General features: G+C 49.9%; 1 long non-coding RNA gene across 1 annotated transcript in view; it reads left to right on the top strand.

The window, feature by feature from the left end:
* The first annotated feature begins 3,424 nt into the window (after nucleotides 1–3,424).
* LOC132535803 (uncharacterized) overlaps nucleotides 3,425–20,078 on the top strand; it is a 71,103-nt gene continuing 54,449 nt past the window's right edge. Inside the window, exon 1 of the long non-coding RNA XR_009547526.1 lies at nucleotides 3,425–3,741. This is a non-coding gene — a long non-coding RNA (uncharacterized LOC132535803). The remainder of the gene's footprint in view (nucleotides 3,742–20,078) is intronic.

Genomic DNA, 20,078 nt, shown 5'->3' with positions numbered 1-20,078 from the left:
GTCTCCCCCTCCTCTCTCCATTTCTCTCTGTCCTATCCAACAACGAAGGCATCAATAACAACAATAATGACTACAACAATAAAGCAACAAGGGCAAAAATAAATAAATAAATAAATATTTTTAAAAAAAACAACAACTCAGCAGAGGCCTGGCGGTGGCGCACCTGGCTGGGCGCACATGTTCCAGTACACAAGGACCTGGGTTCAATCTCCTGCCACCCAGTTGCAGGAGGAAAGCTTCAGGAGTGGTGAAGCAGGGCTGCAGATGTCTCTGTCTCTCTGTATCCCCCTTTCTCTCAATTTCTGGCTGTCTCTATCCAATAAATAAAGATTTAAAAAGATTTTAAGTCAACGATACAGCAAGGTAAGAGCTTAGAAAAGTAGGAGAGGACACACCCCTTAGGAGGTGGGCGCCCCTCAGTGAGCAGTTCTGACCACTGACAGAACCATCTCGAGGCTGCGAGCACATGGGGACCTGGGCCTTTGCAGATGGACACTTGCTCCCACCCACAGCCCTTCCCGAGGGAAGGCACCCAGGGAATGTCCTGGGTGCTGTGGGGGAGGCTGCCTGGGGCTGGAGTGCTGGCCCAGCCCGGGTCGGAAGGGGCTGGTACACAAGGCAGTCTCGGCTCCCAGACCCTGTGTGCACAGCTGGCCCGACTGTAGGCGGCTGAGGAGGGCACCTCCCCGCCCACCCCGCAGCCCCTGCAGAAGGGGCCGCACCTGCGCCGCCCCCTTCCCACGCCCTCCCGGTGCTGGAGGCCGAGAGCAGCAGCCGGGGTGTGGGGGGTGGCGCAGGAGGGCTCAGCTGGGCTCCCCCCTCCTGCCACAAGGACCCAGAGGTGCCCCCTGCGCCCGCAACCCCTCAGCCGGAGAGGAGGAGCAGTGGGGGTGCGGCCCGGGAGAGGCCAGGGAGGCCACCTCGGCGGCAGGTGAGCAAGGCAGGCTGGCCCTCCCTCCGTGGGGGCGTGGGCCAGACAGATGGGCAGGCAGGCAGACGGGCAGGCGGGCAGGCTGGGTGGCTGGGTGGCTGGGTGCAGAGCAGGGGCGGTGTCTGGAGCTATGCCAGAAGGGCTCAGGCTGCCACGCAGTTGGCACCGTTGTCGCCCGCAGCCTCCCGGCCCGGACGGAGCAGACCTATTGACTGAACCCTCGGGGTGCCCAGCTGCCCAGTCGCAGTCAGCCACACCCCGTCAGGATGGGGGTGACGGGGGGGGGCGCCTCATCAGGCTGAGGGTCCTGAGGGTAACGGCTGTGCACGGACCCTCACGCGCTTCACCTGTGCTTCCGGGGCTCCGGGAAGTCGAGTGGTCCCTGGGGTTGGGGCAGACGGAGCTTTGCCAGCAGAGGTGGTCAGTCTGTCTGTCTGTTGTCCTCAAGTATGCCTTGTTCCACAGGCCTGTGCCAGCTGCCCTTTGTGCCTTTCAGTGTTTACGGAGAGGGACACAGGAACCACCTGACCAGGGCTGTGCCAGCGACTGTCTTAATTCTGCGCATAGCTCAGCACACTTGAGAGAGGAGAGAACGAGGCGTCGGGTGTCTGACAGAATCCCCCTCATACTCCTGAGCCCCCCGGCCCCCTGACGTGACCTCCTGGAGCAGAGGCCCAGCCTGCAGAAGCCTCCCTTGGAGCCCAAGGCCACTCCCTGGCTTTGCTTCCGCAGGACCTGGGGGCGGGTGAAGGCTCAGCGAGTTGAAGATGCTCCCTGTCTATTCCTTCCGTCTGTTTTCTTAATGTTTGATTTATTTAGGACAGAGACAGAAATGGAGAGGGAAGGTAGAGACACGGCAACACTGTGTCACCGCCAGTGAAGTTCCCCGGTGCAGGTGGGGACTCAGGGCTTGAAGCCAGGACCTCGTGCACTGGAATGTGCTTCCTGTGTAATCTCACGTGCTTGTCAGAACAGTGTCTGCAAATGTGCATTTTCTTTTTTTAAAAATTTTCCCTTTTGTTGCCCTTGTTTTTTTATTGTTGTAGTTATTATCGTTGTTATTGTTGATGTCGTTGTTGTTGGGTAGGACAGAGAGATATGGAGAGAGGAGGGGAAGACAGAGAGAGGGAGAGAAAGACAGACGCCTGCAGACCTGCTTCACCGCCTGTGAAGCGACTCCCGTGCAGGTGGAGAGCCGGGGGCTCGAACCGGGATCCTTACGCCGGTCCTTGCGCTTTGTGTGGCGTGTGCTTAACCGCCCAACTCCCAATGTGCATTTTCTAAGGGGGAGAGGAATCCAGAGCCCGAGTGCCCGTGGAGGAGGGGCGGTGGCACTCTGGCAGTGTGGTGCAGTGCCCACATGTGGGTGTCACTCTACCCCTGAACGGCTGGTTTGCTATTTTGGATGCTTTTTTTCGTTTCTGTTTTTCTTCTTATTTATTTACTTATTATTTTTACCAGAGCACTGGTCAGCTCTGGCTTACTGTGGCGCAGGGGACGGAATCTGTGACTTTGGAACCTCAGGCATGAGAGTCTCTTTGTACAATCATTCTGCTTTCTCCCCCTCCCTGAATCGGTTGTCTTGTAAATCTCTCTTCGGCTTATAGGAAGAAGCCCAGCCAACCTGTGTTTGGAGCCTGGGCTGGGCAGAACCTGTTGACATGTGGGTCTCTGTGTGCCCACAGGTCTTACCTCTCCAGCCTGAGCAGAGCCTCAGGGTAGGTAGGTGGCACAAGTGACAAGGAACAGAGGGCCAGGCCTCAGGCTGCAGGGGGCACGCTCCCCCAGGCTGCAGTGAGCACAGGGGACACCCCCCGCCCCCCACCGCGCGCTGCAGTGAGCACAGAGGGCGCCCTCAGGCTGTGGAGCCCAAGCTCTGCCCTCCTGCAGCCCCAGCTCCGCAGGGCGGGCTTTCTGGAAGCAGAGGCTAGGAACTGAGCTCACACTGGGTGGGAGTCAGGAAGGAAGGTGGGGGTTGGGGGAGGGTCTGGAGGTGGGACCAGGGGACTGAGGGGCCACGCCCACCTGGGCTGGCTGGGGCCCAGGGCATCTGCATCTGCCTCCCCGGCTGTGCGCCGGCTGATGTTGGGTTCCTTCCCGCCTCTCTGCTCCCAGGCCCCACACAGCAGATCTGGCCCTGGGTCCCCGACCCCTGCTCCCGGCCTGGGTGGTGATCGGGCAGAAAGCCGGTGTGGGGTCTGGGCAGGGCGGCGCGCCCTGAGTCCGCTGTGCGCATGTGCGGCAGGTGGCGGGAACCAGCCGGGGCGCAGGTACCGCAGTGCACAGGCGTGGGGGGAGCAGTCGGCCTGGGAAAGAGGGTCGGGGTGGGCGGCTGGTGTCTTGTGAGCATGCTCCAGCCGGGGGCGGGGCGGGCGGGGCGGGCTCGGGGTCTGCAGCCACTCTGTGCCCAGGCGGGAGGCTGGGCTAAGGTCGCAGGCTCCAGCCACGTGGCTTTCTGGGGTCGTCTCAGGCCAGAGCTGCCTCTCCCGGGCAAAGGGCTGCCAGTGCTCCCCTTCAGGATGCCAGGGTGCCCTTGCCGATGGGAAGCCTGAAGGTTCCTTTCTCAGACCCCGGACTGAGTCGGGGTGGCTCACTTGGGCTACTGAGGCATTCGGCGCAGTGGCCTCTTTTCTGAGAGACTCCCCCTGGACGCAGTCAAAGTGTGGAGAGGGCCTTTGCCCATTGGCGGGGCACTTAGCACCGAACACCCTTGAAGACGGGGCAGACCTGCTGCAGATCCTGCTGGGACCCCCACACCGGTTGCGGGCAGAGCGCGTTTCCTGTGCCCGCGTGGAGTTGGATCGGACCAGGTGAGTGGTTCCCGCAAGGGTGGCCCCGCACCCTTCCTCCCCTGTGCGGGAAGCACCTTCTGTGACCTGAGTGGCTCGGGCACTTTAAGGAGCGAGTGCAGGGTCTCAGCCTGGGAGCTGGGGGACTCGTGGTTCACAGGATGAGGACAGCAGCTCCTCCCTGCACCCATCGCAAAAGTGTGTGTGTGTGTGTGTGGGGGTGGCGGAGCGCCAAACTTTTTTTTTTTTCTCTTCTCTTTTTTTTTTTTTTTTTTTTGCTCCAGGGTTATCACTGTGCCTCGGTGCCTGCACTACGAATCCACTGTTCCTGGAGGCCATTTTATCCCATTTTTGTTGCCCTTGTTATTGTTGTTACTGCTGTTGTCCTTGGATAGAACAGAGAGAAATGGAGAGAGGAGGGGAAGACAGAGGAGGAAAGACACCTGCACACCTGCACACCTGCCTCACCGATTGTGAAGCGACCCCCCTGCAGGCGGGAAGCTGGGGGCTGGAACCCAGATCCTTGCCCTGGGCCTTGTGCTTCGCCCCACGTGCGCTTATCCCGCTGCGCTACCGCCCACCTCCTACTTTTTTTTCCCTTCTTCTATAACCAGTTCTACCAACTCCTTAAGCTCCTATCTGTCTGGGTTTGTTTGTTTGTTGTTGTTGTTGTTGTTTTCCCTCCTGGCTTATCACGTGGCCTTGGTGCTTGGTGACCCCTCCGCTTGCGACGGGCATTTTGTTCACGTGCTCCAAGCCTCCCGGTCTTTGTCTTTCTCATCCTTCCCGGTTTCACTGAACGTGATGCCGGGTCCATGCTTTCGCCCGGCTCTGCTGTGGAGTCGGGAGAGCGGCCTGCGGTGCCCTGGCTGGTGTGGGACTCAAACCCACGCTTCCAACACACCCACCTGCAGACACACAGTCACACATACACACACACACACGCAGACCCATAGTCACACACATCGCACCATTCATTCTCCACAAACTCTTCCAGTGGGTGCTGTGCCCAGTCCCTTGTGTGAGGCCAGCACACACCTCCATCACACCAGACACACTCAGTGCAAGCGAGCGGCTTCCAAACAACACTTGAGCCGTTGAAACGCACAGTGCCGGATAGTGCTGTGTCCCGGGTAAGCGTGGTTTAGTGGTTTAGCCGAGATCGACCACATGATGGAGGTTCAGGACCACAGCTTACAAAAGCCAGCCTTCGTTCGGGGAGACTCAGCACGTGCCAGAAGGGGCCTTTCTCGGCCTGCCCCCGGGACTGTGAAATGAAGTTTCCAGCTACAGTGCACTTGACGGGGCTTTGCTCCCCACTGACATCAGGCTGCCTCGGCCAGAGTTTTCCTTGGGCTTCCTACATCGTCCAGGGCACGGTGATTGCATTCAGAGAAAAATTGCGGCCGTCACCCGGCCATCGCACTGCCCCGACCTGGGTGTGCGCAGGGTCTCTTGGTGCTCTCGGGTCGTGCTGAGGAGAGGACCTGCTTAGGTGTACGGTGGGCTCATGTCCAGTGCCTGAGGACGCTACAGTTTCCTACCGGGGGTGGACCAGTGGTGGAATCCCACCAGCTATGGAAAAGTGTTCTTTTCTCTCTGCATTCTTGCTGGCACTTGTCTCTGTTCTTTTGGGTGTAGATCATTCCCATAGAGATGTGGTGGTTTCTGTTGGTGATCCTGATATCAGCTTTTTAAAAAAAATTTATTAGTAATATTGATTTATAAAATTATAAGATAGCAGGGGTCTAACTCCACACCTTTCCCACCACCAGAGTTGTGTCCCCATTCTGTCCATTAGAAACTGTAGTAGTTCTCCCAAGATTACAGATGAGTTCACTCTCCCGTCCTTCCTTCCTTCCTTCCTTCCTTCCTTCCTTCCTTCCTTCCTTCACTTTTTGCCTCCAGGGTTATCCCTGGGGCTCAGTGCCTGCACCAGACATCCCCTGCTCCTAGAGGCCATCTTTTTTTAAATTTTTTTTTTTTTTTAATTTAAGAGAGGCCATCTTTTTTGCATTGTTGTTGCTGTTATTGTTGATGGCTAGGACAGAGAGAAATTGACAGGGGGAGATAGACAGTGAACCCAGATTCTTGTGCTCCCACACCATGTGCACTTGACCTGTGCGCTATCGCACACCCACCGCCAACTATTATTTCTGTCACCATCTATGTATATTTACATATATTTGCCCTTTTTTTCTTTCTCTTCCTTTTTTTTTTTTTTTTTTTTTTTTGGTTGTCGTTGTTGTCATTGATGTCTTTGTTATTGGATAGGGCAGAGAGAAATGGAGAGAGGAGGGGAAGACAGAGAGGGGGAGAGAAAGACAGACTCCTGCAGACCTGCTTCACTGTGAAGCGACTCCCCTACAGGTGGGGAGCGGGGGGCTCGAACCGGGATCTTTACTCTGGTCCTTGCACTTTGCGCCATGTGCGCTTAACCCACTGTGCTACCGCAGACTCCCTGTTTCTATCTTTCTTATCTGATTTGCTTTACTCTGGTAATCACTGGCTTTCAGCATTTATTTTTTTCATGTGCCTGTTTGCCTCTGAGTAGCTTGTTTGGTGAAGATTTTGTGTTATTTTTTTATATGTATGTATATATTTACTTATTTATTTTTCCTTTTGTTGCCCTTGTTTTTTATTGTTGTTGTAGTTATTATTGTTGTTATTGTAGTTATTGTTGTTATTGATGTCTTCTTTGTTAAATAGGACAGAGAGAAATGGAGAGAGCAGGGGAAGACAGAGGGGGAGAGAAAGACAGACACCTGCAGACCTGCTTCACTGCTTCTGAAGTGACTCGCCTGCAGGTGGGGAGCAGGGGGCTCGAACCGGGATCCTCACGCCGGTCCTTGCGTTTTGCCCGCCGCACTACCGCCTGACTCGGAGTATGGAAGCTTTTCAAGTCGATGTAGTTCCACTGGTTTACCTTTGCTTTTGCTTTCCGTTCTGTTAGACTTGAGTCTCTGAAGAAATTTCTGAAGCAGACATCATGTATTGTTCTGCGGGTGGTTGTTTGTTTGTTTGTTTTGGCCTCCAGGGGCTCAGTGCCAGCACTAGGAATCCACTGCGCCCAGAGGCCATAGTTTTCGTTTTGTTGGACAGGACGGAGGGGGGACAGAGAAGGACAGAGACAGACTTGAGACCTGCTTCCCAGCTTGCGAAGAGTCCCCCTGCATGGGGAGCCTGCGGCCAGAACCCCGGTCCTAGGGGGAACCGATGCCCAGGTTCTTGTGCTCGTCCTTGGGGTCCTTGCTCTTCACGCTCTGTGCACCTAACCGGGCGCACCGCCACCGGCCCCTGCTGTTTTCTCCAAAATTACGTATTTATGGGTTCTGGTCCAACATCGACGAAATCTTGGATCCATTTCTGCTTGCCTTTGTGCACAGTGATTGGTGGTCGGTCCTGTGTCATTCCTCTGCGAGTAGCTGGCCAGTTTTCCCAGCACCTATTGAAAAGGCTTTCTTGGGAGTCGGGCGGCAGCGCAGCCTGTTCAGCACAGGTGGCTCTAAGCGCAAAGATCGGCGTAAGGATCCGGGTTCCAGCCCCGGCTCCCCACCTGCAGAGGAGTCGCTTCCCAGGCGGTGAAGCAGGTCTGCGGGTGTCTGTCTTTCTCTCCCCCTCTCTCTGTCTTCCCCTCCTCTCTCCATTTCTCTCTGTCCTATCCAACAACGACGACAACAATAATAACTACTACAATAAAACAACAAGGGCAGCAAAAAGGGAATACATATTTAAAAAAGAAAAGACTTTCTCTTGGTGCACTGCATCAAAGTGAAAGACTCTGGGGTGGGGGAGGGTTCAGGTCCTGCAACATGATGGCAGAGGAGCACCTAGTGGGGGGAGTGTATTGCTATGTGGAAATGTTATGCATGTACAAACCAGTGCATTTTATTTTACTGTCCACTGAAAACTATGAATCCCCCAATAAAGAAATAAAAAAGCCACGCCTTTCTCCATTTCATATCGGGGCTCCCTTGGCATGAGTTAACTGCTTACTGGCTTGCTAGTTTGGGGTCTAGTACCAAACAGTTTTGATGACCCTCACCCTACAGGGTGGTTGGAGGTGAGAGAGTGTGAAGACCCCACTCCTGCTCCCTTTTGCTTCCAATCGGTGTGGTGGTTTTGGGTACTGTGTGCTTCCATATAGTCCTGTAGTGTCTGTTCTTTTCCTGTCAAGAAGCTGGTTGGAGTCTTGCTAGGCGTCGCAGTGACCCAGTATATTGCTTTGGGTGGGGTGGTCATCTTAATTCTAGCAATCCTTCCCACCCACAAGTACGGGATGTCTTCTCATTCTGTTGTGTCCTCTTTTTTTTAAATACTTTTAAAAATATTTATTTATTCCCTTTGGTTGCCCTTGTTGTTTTATTGTCGTAGTTATTATTGTTGTTATTGATGTCTTTGTTGCATAGGACAGAGAGAAATGGAGAGAGGAGGAGAAGACAGAGAGAGGGAGAGAAAGATAAGACACCTGCAGACCTGCTTGTGAAGCGACTCAATTCCCTGCAGGTGGGGAGCCGGGGGCTCGAACCGGGATCCTTATGCTGGTCCTATGCACCCCCTTTTGAAAAATTTCCTTTCGTAGTGACTCATAGTCTTCAGTGTAGCAGTCTTTGCGCTGCTTCATTAAATGTATTTTTGAATGCTTCTGGCCACAAGTTCCAAGACTATGTTGAAAAGTAATGTTGATAGTGGACAAAGTAGCCTTACTCTGATCTACGCAGCAAAGCTTTCAGTTGTCACCATTGAATCTGATGCAGCTTGTGGGTTTGTCATATCTAGCCTTTCCTAAATTGAGGAATGTGCCCTCAACCCCCTTCCTTTTTTTTTAAAATTATTTATTTTCCCTTTTGTTGCCCTTGTTGTTTTATTGTTGTTGTAGTTATTGATGTCATCGTTGCTGGATAGGATAGAGAGAAATGGAGAGAGGAGGGGAAGACAGAGAGGGGGAGAGAAAGACAGACACCTGCAGACCTGCTTCACCGCCTGTGAAGCGACTCCCCTGCGGGTGAGGAGCCGGGGCTCGAACCCGGATCCTCACGCCAGTCCTTGCGCTTCCTGCCACATGCGCTTAACCCGCTGCGCTACCACCCCACCCCCAACCCCCTTCCTTTTTATGTTTTGATCATAAAAGGTGTTGAAACTTGTTGAATGTCTTCTTGAGGGGCCAGAGACAGATAGCAGAATGGTTCATGCCTGTGGCTCCGAAGTCCCAGGTTCTGTCCCCCACACCACCATAAGCCAGAGCTGATCAGTGGCCTGCTAAAAAAGGGGAAAAAACAGCAAGTTTTCTTGACGTCGATTGGGATAATCATTGATTGTTTTCTTGTTGATATGGTGGGTTCCATGAACTGAGGTAGCAGTGTGTGTTGCACCATCAACCTTGTATGCCTGTCGATTGGGATAATCATTGATTGTTTTCTTGTTGATATGGTGGGTTCCATGAACTGAGGTAGCAGTGTGTGTTGCACCATCAACCTTGTATGCCTGGAGCAAAGCCCTGGCGCCATGATGCGCAGTGATTTCGGTACTGGGTTGAGTCTCATTGCGAAGATTTTGTTGAGGATCTTAGCGTTTCTGTCCATCAGGAATGTTAGTCTGTGCTTCTGTCTCTCTTTCTCGTAGCGTCTCTGCCAGCTTTTGGTATCAGAGTGATGTTGGCATCATATCATAACCAGTGTTAGGGAGTATTTTTATTTATTTATTTATTTATTCCCTTTTGTTGCCCTTGTTTTATTGTTGTCGTTATTGTTGTCATTGATGTCGTCATTGTTGGATAGGACAGAGAGAAATAGAGAGAGAAAAATGGAGAGAGGAGGGAATGACAGAGCATGAGAGAGAAAGACAGACACCTGCAGACCTGCTTCACCGCTTGTGGAGCGACTCCCCCCCTGCAAGTGGGGAGCCTGGGGGCTCGAACCGGGATCCTTACGCGGGTCCTTGCACTCTGCGCCATGTGTGCTTAGCCTGCTGTGCTACTGCCCGGCCCCCTAAGTTTTTTTTTTTTTTATTTCTTTATTGCGGGATTAATGGTTTATGGTCGACAGTAAAATACAGTAGTTTGGACATGTGCAACATTTTCCATTTTTCCACATAACAGTTCAACCCCCACTAGGTCGTCCTCTGCCGTGTTCCAGGACATAAGCCCTCACCCTATCCCGAGTCTTTCCACTTTCTATTTTCTTTTTTCTGGTACCAAGCAGATTTTATTTTATTTTATTTTATTTTATTTTATATTTCTTTATTGGGGGGATTCATGTTTTAAATACAATAGTTTGTATATGGATAACATTTCTCAGTTTTCTTTTTTAAATTATCTTTATTATCTTTTTAATCTATTTAAAATGATTAATTTTTAATTATCTTTATGAATTTACTGGCTAGAGACAGCCAGAAATTGGGAGGTAGGGGTAAATAGTGAGTGAGACAGACAGAGAGACACCTGCAGCCCTGCTTCACCACTTGCAAAGCTTTCCCCCTGCAAGTGGGGACTGGGGGCTTGAACCTTGGTCCTTGCGAATTGTAACATGTGCGCTCAACCAGGTGTGCCACCACCCGCCCCCATTTCTCAGTTTTCAACACAACAATACAACCCCCACTAGGTCCGCTGTCATCCTTTTTGGACCTGTACTCTCCCCTCCACCCACCCCAGAGTCTTTTACACCAATACACCAACTCCAGTTCAGGTTCTACTTGTGTTTTCTCTTCTGATCTTGTTTTTCAAATTCTTCCTGAAAGTGAGATCATCCATATTCATCTTTCTGTTCCTGACTTATTTCACTTAACATGATTTCTTCAAGCTCCATCCAAGATGGGCTGAAAACGGTGAAGTCACCATTTTTAATAGCTGAGTAGTATTCCATTGTGTATCTAGACCACAACTTGCTCAGTCACTCATCAGTTGTTGGACACCTGGGTTGCTTCCAGGTTTTGGCTATTACAAATTGTGCTGCCAAGAACATATGTGTACACAGATCTTTTTGGATGGGTGTGTTGGGTTCCTTAGGCTATATCCCCAGGAGAGGAATTGCAGGATCATGGGGTAGGTCCATTTCTAGCCTTTTGAGAGTTCTCCAGACTGCTCTCCACAGAGGCTGGACCAGTTGACATTCCCACCAGCAGTGCAAGTGGGTTCCTTTGACCCCACAACTTCTCCATCACTTGTTGCTGTTACCTTTTCTGACATATGACATTCTTCACAGGAGTGAAGTGGTAGCTCGTGGTTGTTTTATTTGCATTTCTCTGACTATCAGAGACTTGGAGCATTTTTTCGTGTGTTTCTCGGCCTTTTGGATCTCTTCTGTAGTTCTGTCCAAGTCCTCCCCCCATTTTTGGATGGGGTCATTTGTTTTCTTGTTGTTGAGTTTGGCAATCTCTTTATATCTGTTGGTTATTAGCCTTTTGTCTGATGTATGGCATGTGAAGATCTTCTCCCATTCTGTGAGGGGTCTCTTGGTTTGGGTAGTGGTTTCTTTTGCTGTGCAGAAGCTTTTTACTTTAATGTAGTCCCATAGGTTTATACTTGCCTTAGTCTTCTTTAATTAGATTTGTTTCATTGAAGATGTCTTTAAAATTTATGCAGAAAGAGTTCTGCCAATATTTCCCTCTAAGTATCTCATAGTTTCTGGTCTAACATCCAACTCCTTGATCCACTTAGAATTTACTTTTATGTTTGGTGAAATACAGTGGTTTGGTTTCATTCTTCTGAGTGTTTCAACCCATTTTTTCCAGCACCATTTGTTGAAGGGACTCATCTTCCCCCATTTAATAGTCTGGGCACCTTCGTCAAAGATTAGATGTCCTTAGGTGTGGGGGCTCACTTCTGGGCTCTCAATTCTATCTCACTGGTCAGTGTGTCTATTCATTGTCCATACCAAGCAGTTTTGATGACAACGGCCCTATAATACAATTTGAGGTCTGGGAGTGTGATGCCTCCGGTTCTGTTCTTTCTTCTCAAGATTGTTTTGTCAATTCTAGGTCTTTTCTGGTTCCAGATAAACATTTGTAGCATTGGTTCTATTCTCCTAAAAATGTGGTTGGGATCATGATGGAGATAGCGTTAACTCTGTAGATGGCTCTGGGTAGTATATTCATTTTGGTGATGTTAATTCTTCCAACCCATGAACATGGAATATCTTTCCACTTCTTTGTGTCTTTTTCAATTTCCTTGAGTAGTGACTCATCATTTCCAGTATACAAGTCTTTCACTTCTTTGCTTAGGTATATTCCTAGGTATTTTAATGTTTTTGTTGCTATAGTAAAAGGAATTGATTTCTGAATTTCAACTTCTTCTTAGTGTTTGCATAGAGGAATGCCACTGACTTTTGAATGTTCATTTTGTAGCCTGACACCTTACTATATTGCCTGATGATTTCCAAAAGCTTCTTGCTGGATTCTTTAGGTTTTTCTATGTATACTATCATGTCGTCTGCAAATAGGGAGAGTTTGACTTCTTCTCTTCCAATCTGTATGCCTTTAATTCCTTGCTCCTGCCTGATTGCTATGGCAAGAACTTCCAACACTATGTTGAATAGTAATGGTGATAGTGGGTATCCCTGTCTAGTACCTGATCTGAGGGGAAATGCTTCCAGTTTCTCACCATTGAGTATGATGTTGGCTGTAGGCTTGCTATCTATAGACTCCACTATCTTCAGGAATTTTCCATCTATTCCCATTTTTTGTAGTGTTTTGATCATAAAGGAATGTTGGATTTTTGTCAAGGACTTTCTCTGCAGCTCTTGATATGATTATGTGGTTTTTGGTCCTGCTTTTATTGATGTGGTGTATCACACTGATTGATTTACGTACATTAAACTGACCTTACATGCCTGGGATAAACCCCACTTGGTCATGATGAACAATCTTTTTACCATACTGCTGTATCCGGTTGGCTAGAATTTTGTTCAGTATTTTAGCATCTGTGTTCATCAGAGATATTGATCTGTAGTCTTCTTTTTTGGTTGTGTCTCTGTCTGGTTTGCTGCATAGGAACTGGAAGGGAGTATTCCTGTGTCTTCAATCTTTTGGAAGAGTTTTTTTTTAATTTGTTTAGTATTTATTTATTTTCCATTTTGTTGCAGTTGTTGTTGGTAGATTGGACAGAGAGAAATGAAAGAGGAGGGGAAGACAGAGAGGGGGAGAGAAAGACACCTGCAGACCTGCTTCACCGCCTGTGAAGCGACTTCCCTGCAGGTGGGGAGGCAGGGGCTCGAAATGGGTTCCTTACGCTGGTTCTTGTGCTTTGCGCCATGTGCGCTTAACCTGCTCAGCTACCACCAGTCTCCCATTCTGGAAGAGTTTTAAAAGTGGAAGTATTGGGAGTCAGGCAATAGCGTAGCCTGTTAAGTGTTAAGCGCAGGCGGCGCCAAGTGCAAAGACTTGAGTAAGGATCCCGATTGGAGCTCCCGGCTCTCCACCTACAGGGGAGTCGCTTCACAGGCAGTGAAGCAGGTCTGCAGGTGTCTGTCTGTCTCTCTCCCTCTCTGTCTTCCCCATCTCTCTCCATTTCTCTCTGTCCTATCTAACAACGACGACAACATCAATAACAACAATAATAATTACAACAGTAAAACAACAAGGGCAACAAAAGGGAATAAATGAATAATAAAATAAAAGTAGAGGTATTAACTGTTCCTTGAAAGTTTTGTAGAATTCATTTGTAAAACCATCTGGTCCAGGACTTTTATTCTTGGGGAGGTTTTTGATAACTGTTTCAATTTCATTAGTTGTGATGGACCTGTTCATGTTATCTAGTTCCTGTTTATTTAATTTTGGAAGTTCGTGGGTATCTAGGAAGCCATCCATTTCTTGCAGGTTCTCTAGCTTGGTGGCATAGTTATTCATAGAAGCCTCGCATGATATGTTGAATTTCTGTGGTGTCTGTTGTGACAGCTCCTCTTTCATTTACAATCCGATTTTTTTTTTTTTTTTGGGTCTTCTCCCTTTTTTGTTTTCTGAGTCTGGCTAAAGGTTTGTCGATTTTGTTCACTCTTTCGAAGAACCAACATTTATTTTCTTTCTTTTTTTAAAAATTTCTTTATTGGGGGGTTAATGTTTTCCAGTTGACAGTAAATAAAGTAGTTTTTTTTTTTAATTTTGTTTATTTGTTATTGGATAGAGACAGAGAATTTGAGAGAGAAGGGGAAGATAGAGAGGAAGGGAGACAGAGAGATACCTGTAAGGGGGAGATAGAGAGGAAGAGAGGCAGAGAGACACCTGTAGACCTGCTTCACCGCTTGTTTAGCGACTCCCCTGCAGGTGGGGAGCCAGGGGCTCGAACTGGGATCGTGACCGGTCCTTGCGCTTTGCGCCACGTGCGCTTAACCCTGCGCTATCGCCCAACTCCCAGTAAAATAGTTTGTAGATGCATAACATTTCTCAGTTTTCCACATAACAATACAACCCCCACTAGGTCCTCTGTCATCCTTTTCCAGGACCCGTACTCTCCCCCCACCCACCCATCCCAGAGTCTTTTACTTTGATGCAATACGCCAATTCCAGTCCAGCGCTTAATTGTGTTTTCTCTTCTGATCTTGTTTTTCAACTTCTGCCTGCGAGTGAGATCATCCCATATTCATCCTTCTGTTTCTGACTTATTTCACTTAACATGATTTTTTTCAAGCTCCATTCAAGATGGGCTGAACATGGTGTATTCACCATTTTTAATAGCTGAGTAGTATTCCATTGTGTATCTAGACCACAACTTGCTCGGCCACTCATCAGTTGTTGGACACCTGGGTTGCTTCCAGGTTTTGGCTATTACACATTGTGCTGCTGTGAACATGATCTTGTTTTTCAACATCTGTCTATGAGTGAGATCATCCCATCTTCTTCCTTCTCTTCTGGCTTAGCTCATTTAACAAGATTCTATTAGCTCCATCCAAGATGAGGTGAGGAAGGTGAACTCACCACTTTCAATAGCTGAGTAGTATTTCTTTCTTTTCTTTTTTTTTTTTTTTTTTTTGAGGGCAGGGACTTAGGTTTACTCATTTATTTATTTTTTTTATTTCCTTTTTTTGCCCTTGTTTTTATTGTAGTAGTTATCATTGTTGTTGTTGATGTCATCATTGTTGGATAGGACAGAGAGAAATGGAGAGAGGAGGGGAAGACAGACGGGGAGAGAAAGACAGACACCTGCAGCCCTGCTTCGCTGCCTGTGAAGTGACTCCCCTGCAGGCGGTGAAGCAGGGGCTCGAACTGGGATCCTTATGCCGGTCCTTGCGTTTTGCGCCACCTGCGCTTAACCTGCTGCATTACTCCCCGACTCCCGGGTTTGTTTGTTTGTTTGTTTGTTTATTTATTTATTTGCCTCCAGGGTTGTTGCTGGGGCTCGGTGCCTGCACCATGAATCCACTGCTCCTGGAGGTTTTTTTTTTCCCCTTTTGTTGCCCTTGTTGTTTTACCGTTGTTGTGATTATTATTATTGTTGTTGTTGATGGCGTTGTTGGATAGGACAGAGAGAAATGGAGAGAGGAGGGGAAGACAGACGGGGAGAGAAAGACAGACACCTGCAGCCCTGCTTCGCTGCCTGTGAAGTGACTCCCCTGCAGGCGGTGAAGCAGGGGCTCGAACTGGGATCCTTATGCCGGTCCTTGCGTTTTGCGCCACCTGCGCTTAACCTGCTGCATTACTCCCCGACTCCCGGGTTTGTTTGTTTGTTTGTTTGTTTATTTATTTATTTGCCTCCAGGGTTGTTGCTGGGGCTCGGTGCCTGCACCATGAATCCACTGCTCCTGGAGGTTTTTTTTTTCCCCTTTTGTTGCCCTTGTTGTTTTACCGTTGTTGTGATTATTATTATTGTTGTTGTTGATGGCGTTGTTGGATAGGACAGAGAGAAATGGAGAGAGGGGAAGACAGAGAGGGGGAGAGAAAGAGAGACACCTGCAGACCTGATTCACCACCTGTAATGGGACTCCCCTGTAGGTGGGGAGCTGGGGGCTCGAACCCGGACCCTTATGCTGGTTCTTGCGCTTTGCGCCACGTGCGCTTAACCTGCTGCGCTACCTACCGCCTGACCCCCCAGGTTTATTTTTATTGGGGGATTAATGTTTTACAGTCTACAGTAAATACAATAGTTTGTACATGAATAACATTTCTCAGTTTTCCACATAACAATACAATCCCCACTAGGTCCTCTGTCATCCTTTTCCAGGACCTGTACACTGCTCAGCTCTGGTTTATGGTGATCCGTATTCCATTGTGTATAGACCACAACTTGCTCAGCTGCTCATCTGTTGTTGGACACCTGGGTTGCCTCCAGGTTTTGGCTATTACACATTGTGCTGCTGTGAACACAGTTATACACAGATCTTTGTGGCTGGGTATCTTTGGTGCCTTAGGATCTATCCCCAGGAGAGGAATTGAAGGGTCATACGGTAGGTCCACTTCTAGCCTTCTGAGAGGTCTCCAGATTGCTCTCCACAGGGGTTGGAATATTTTTAAGGTTTTTTTTTTAATTATCTTTATTTATTCCAAAGAGACAGCCAGAAATCAGGGTGGGAGGCAATGATAGAGAAGGAGAGAGACAGACACCTGCAGCACTGCTTCACCACTCGCAAAGCTTACCCCTTGGTGTGGTGGAGGACTGGGGACTTGAACCTGGGTCTTCGGGCACTGTAAAGTGTGTGCTTAGCCAGGTGGCCACCACCTGGTCCCGACTTTTGTTCTTTCTCCAGATCCTTTAGATGTGAGGTTATACTACGTCTTCTCCTTTTTCTCTGTGTCTTGATGTGACGTTCCCTCTTGGCACTGCTTTTTCTCCATGCTATATATATTCTGGCAGCTCACGTCCTAGACTTTCGTTTGTTTCCAGACGCGTGAGTTTCCTCCTTGACCCAAGAATTGTTTAGAAGCATGCTGTTGGGTCTCCATTTTTCTCGAGACAGGCAGGCAGGCAGGCACAGTGAGGGCGACGGCAGCACACCCTCTAGACTTGTGGGCGCTGTTTTCCTGACTCTGTGGTTGCTTCCTGTTCTCTCAAGCTAGATAATGTAGCCCGCTACACAGCACCTAGGAAAGATCCAAACCCCCACTTAGTGTGGTCAAGTAGAAGTCAGTGTCCAGCCAGCAAAGTCTAACAGCAGAGCAAGAGAAATGAAGAGGGGATGCTCTTTCTTTCTTTCTTTTTTCTTTTACCAGAGCAGTGTTCAGCTCTGGCTTACAGTGGTGCGGAGGATTGAACCTGGGACTTTGTGGAGCCTCAGGCAAGAGAGTCTGTTTGTATAACCATTATGCTATCTACCCCTCCGCCCGGGATGCCATTTCTGTAAGCAGCTAACTACCTCGGGACCATCTGCCATCTGCAGAGGTCTGGTGCAAACCAGCCCACGTGTGCAGGGCCGGAGCCGGGGCCCTGAGTCAGTGACCCTCGGCTTTCTGAACCTCGTGGAGGGCAGGCAGACGTCAACCGGCAGAGCACTAGGTGCGCGAGGAGGCGGTTCCCACTGGGAATCAGACTAGTGAACAGGAAGAAGGGTGGTGGCCGCCCTTTGCCACACTTCTGTCCGGGTGTGTCAGATGAGTGGGGAGAGGGCACAGTGCAGGTGGGGGGGGCAACAGGTGGGGAGTGAGCGAGCTGTGAACCAGCCGCATGGGGGAAGGGGACACAACAGGGAGCCGTGTGGGCCTCGCGCCCAGGACTAGTAGAAATCCCGGTTCCCAGCACCCACAGCCCTCATCTGTCTGTCTTGAAGGAATCTGAAATCTGTGTGTCCAGAGGGTCTCTGGGGACACAGGAGACTGACGCTGAGTGTTCTGGGAGGTGGGTGGTAGCTGGGCGCAGGCCTCCCCACACAGGAAGAACCTGGTGCCTTTCCTACAGGAGCTGGAGGGAGGGAGCTACAGAGAGGCCCGCAGGGCCTGCTGCCTGTGGCCCAGCTGTTGCGGCCTCTCTTCTTACCCACCCGGCTTGTTCTCTGAAACCGGCTCTGCGGCTGCAGTCCAATCCGCTGTCCGGAGGTCTTCTACGGAGTGAGAGGCCTGGGGGCGCCAGGGGGCCCCCGCGACGTGACGGTTCTGGCTCTGGTTCTGGCTCTGGTCCACGTCCGCTCCGGCTGGGGAGCTGTGGCCGCAGCCCCTTTCCCAGGACTGGCTCTCTCTGCGGGGCGGCTTGACACCTGCATGGAGCGGGCCACTGGAAGCCTATGTGACATGCCGAGCATCTTCCTGCTGGCTTCGAACGCGAACTACTTGACCAGATTGTAGACATTGATTTCTGTCGGGACCTGCTTCCTAACTGAAAAGCAGCTTTGCTCTGAGACTGTCGGCGTGGTGCCCGCTTCTGGCAGGCCTTGATCGTTGCAGCCATGCTGAGATTCTGAGCCCTTACAGGTCTCGGAAAATCACTAGCATTTTTCTTCTTCTTTTTAATAAAAATGCATCGAATTTATGTCACCATCTAATTTCAAAAAATCTGGTTTCGTTTTTAAATGAGAGCTGTTAAATATTTCTGAATTTTAAAATCCATTATGAAGGCAACATTAAGAAGCTATCAAGCAGTGGCAGTGAATAGAGTGGACCATTCATTCAAAAAACCATATGTAATAGTCAAAAGTTCCATTTCTACTACTTTAAATGAGGGGACTCCTTTTCTCTCTAATATTACAACAAAATGATGTCCTTTGAGCACTGCGGACTCCTGTCGTAAGCCTTTCTTTGAAGAAATAAATATTCCAGTGGTTTGGGAGGTGGCGCAGTGGATAAAGTATTGGACTCTGAAGCATGAGGTCCCAAGTTCAATCCCCGGCAGCACATGTACCAGAGTGATGTCTGGTTCTTTCTCTCTTTCTCATTAATAAATTTTAAATAAATAAATAAATATTCCGGCAGGGGGTAGATAGCATAATGGTTATGCAAAGAGACTTCAAAGTCCCAGGTTCAATCCCCTGCACCACCATAAACCAGAGCTGAGCAGTGCTCTGCTTAAAAATAAATAAATAAATAGGGGGTTGGCAGTAGCGCAGCGGGATAAGCATACATGGTGCAAAGCTCAAGGACCAGCCTAAGGATCCCTGTTCGAGCCCCAGGCTCCCCACCTGCAGGACAGTCGCTTCACAGGCAGTGAAGCAGCTCTGCAGCTGTCTGTCTTTCCCCCTCCTCCCTTGGTTTCTCTCTGTCCTATCCAACAAGGGCAACAAAGTGGGAACAATGGCCTCCGGGAGCAGTGGGTTTGTAATGCAGGCACGAACCCCAGCGATAACCCCCGAGGCAAAAATAAGATAATATAAAAAGGAAGAAAAAATATTCTTTCAATCTTCATAATTATGATACATCTTCAGTTTTATCTAATTCAGCTTTTTCACCCAATTACTACGCCCAATAAGCTTCTTTCAAATTTAAGGCTTTTGGGAGTCGGGCGGTAGCGCAGCGGGTTAAGCGCAGGTGGCGCAAAGCGCAAGGACCGGCAGAAGGATACCAGTTCGAGCCCCCGGCTCCCCACCAGTAGGGGAGTCGCTTCACTGGCGGTGAAGCAGGTCTGCAGGTGTCTGTCTTTTCTCTCTCCCTCTCTGTCTTCCCCTCCTCTCTCTGTCCTATCCAACATCGACGACATCAACAACAATAATGACTACAACAATAAAACAACTAGGGCAACAAAAGGGAATAAATAAATAAATAAATAAAGGGAATAAATATTTTAAAAAATGACAAATTTAAGGCTTTTTCTACTACTTATGAACCATTATTATCTCACATTCTAAGAGTTCCTTAAAAAAAGAAGACTTGAGATTTTCCTGTTGACATGCCGCCTTCAGACTGTCCCGTTCTCTGAAAGGTTTCTCAGTCCTGGACTCAACCCCTGGATCAGACTGAGGGTCAGTATCCGCAGGCCCTCGTGGCCTTGCAGGGCGAGCAAGCGAGCGAGAGGCCAAGACGCGGCCCGTGGGTCAGCCGAGCAGGTCGAGCCTGGCTCTGCACAGGGGCAGGCCCGAGGGGAGGGGGCAGGTGCCCACCTGGAGCCTGGGCACCGAGGGAGGGCGGGGGCGGGCCGGGCCCTCTGAGCCTGGCTGCCCGGCTGGCCTGATCTTGTCTCTGGAGCAGGCTGGCTGGAGCCCAAACCGCCCCCGAGCTTTTCCCTGGGTGCAGTGAGCTGCCTTTCCGGTCCCGACCGCTAGAGGGAGCGCTGGGCCCACGGCCCCCGGGTCCCTTGCTGGCAACCAGAGACAGGGTGCTGAGCCCCTGTGAGTGAGCGGAGTCTGCCAGTGACCCCGCACCCGCGGAGTTGCAGAGGCCCCGCGGCGAGGGAGTGGACCGGGCTGCTCCTGCCTGCTGTGTCCTGCCTGCCTGCCTGTCTGTCTGTCTGGCAGCGTTTCCTGAAAGAGACAGTACAAGAGTAGCAAAGGCCCAAGGCCAGATTAGTTTGTGCT

This window comes from Erinaceus europaeus, chromosome X (assembly GCF_950295315.1).
Source record: "Erinaceus europaeus chromosome X, mEriEur2.1, whole genome shotgun sequence".
Classification (NCBI taxonomy): Eukaryota; Metazoa; Chordata; class Mammalia; order Eulipotyphla; family Erinaceidae; genus Erinaceus; species Erinaceus europaeus.
This window is presented reverse-complemented; position numbering and strand designations above follow the sequence as displayed.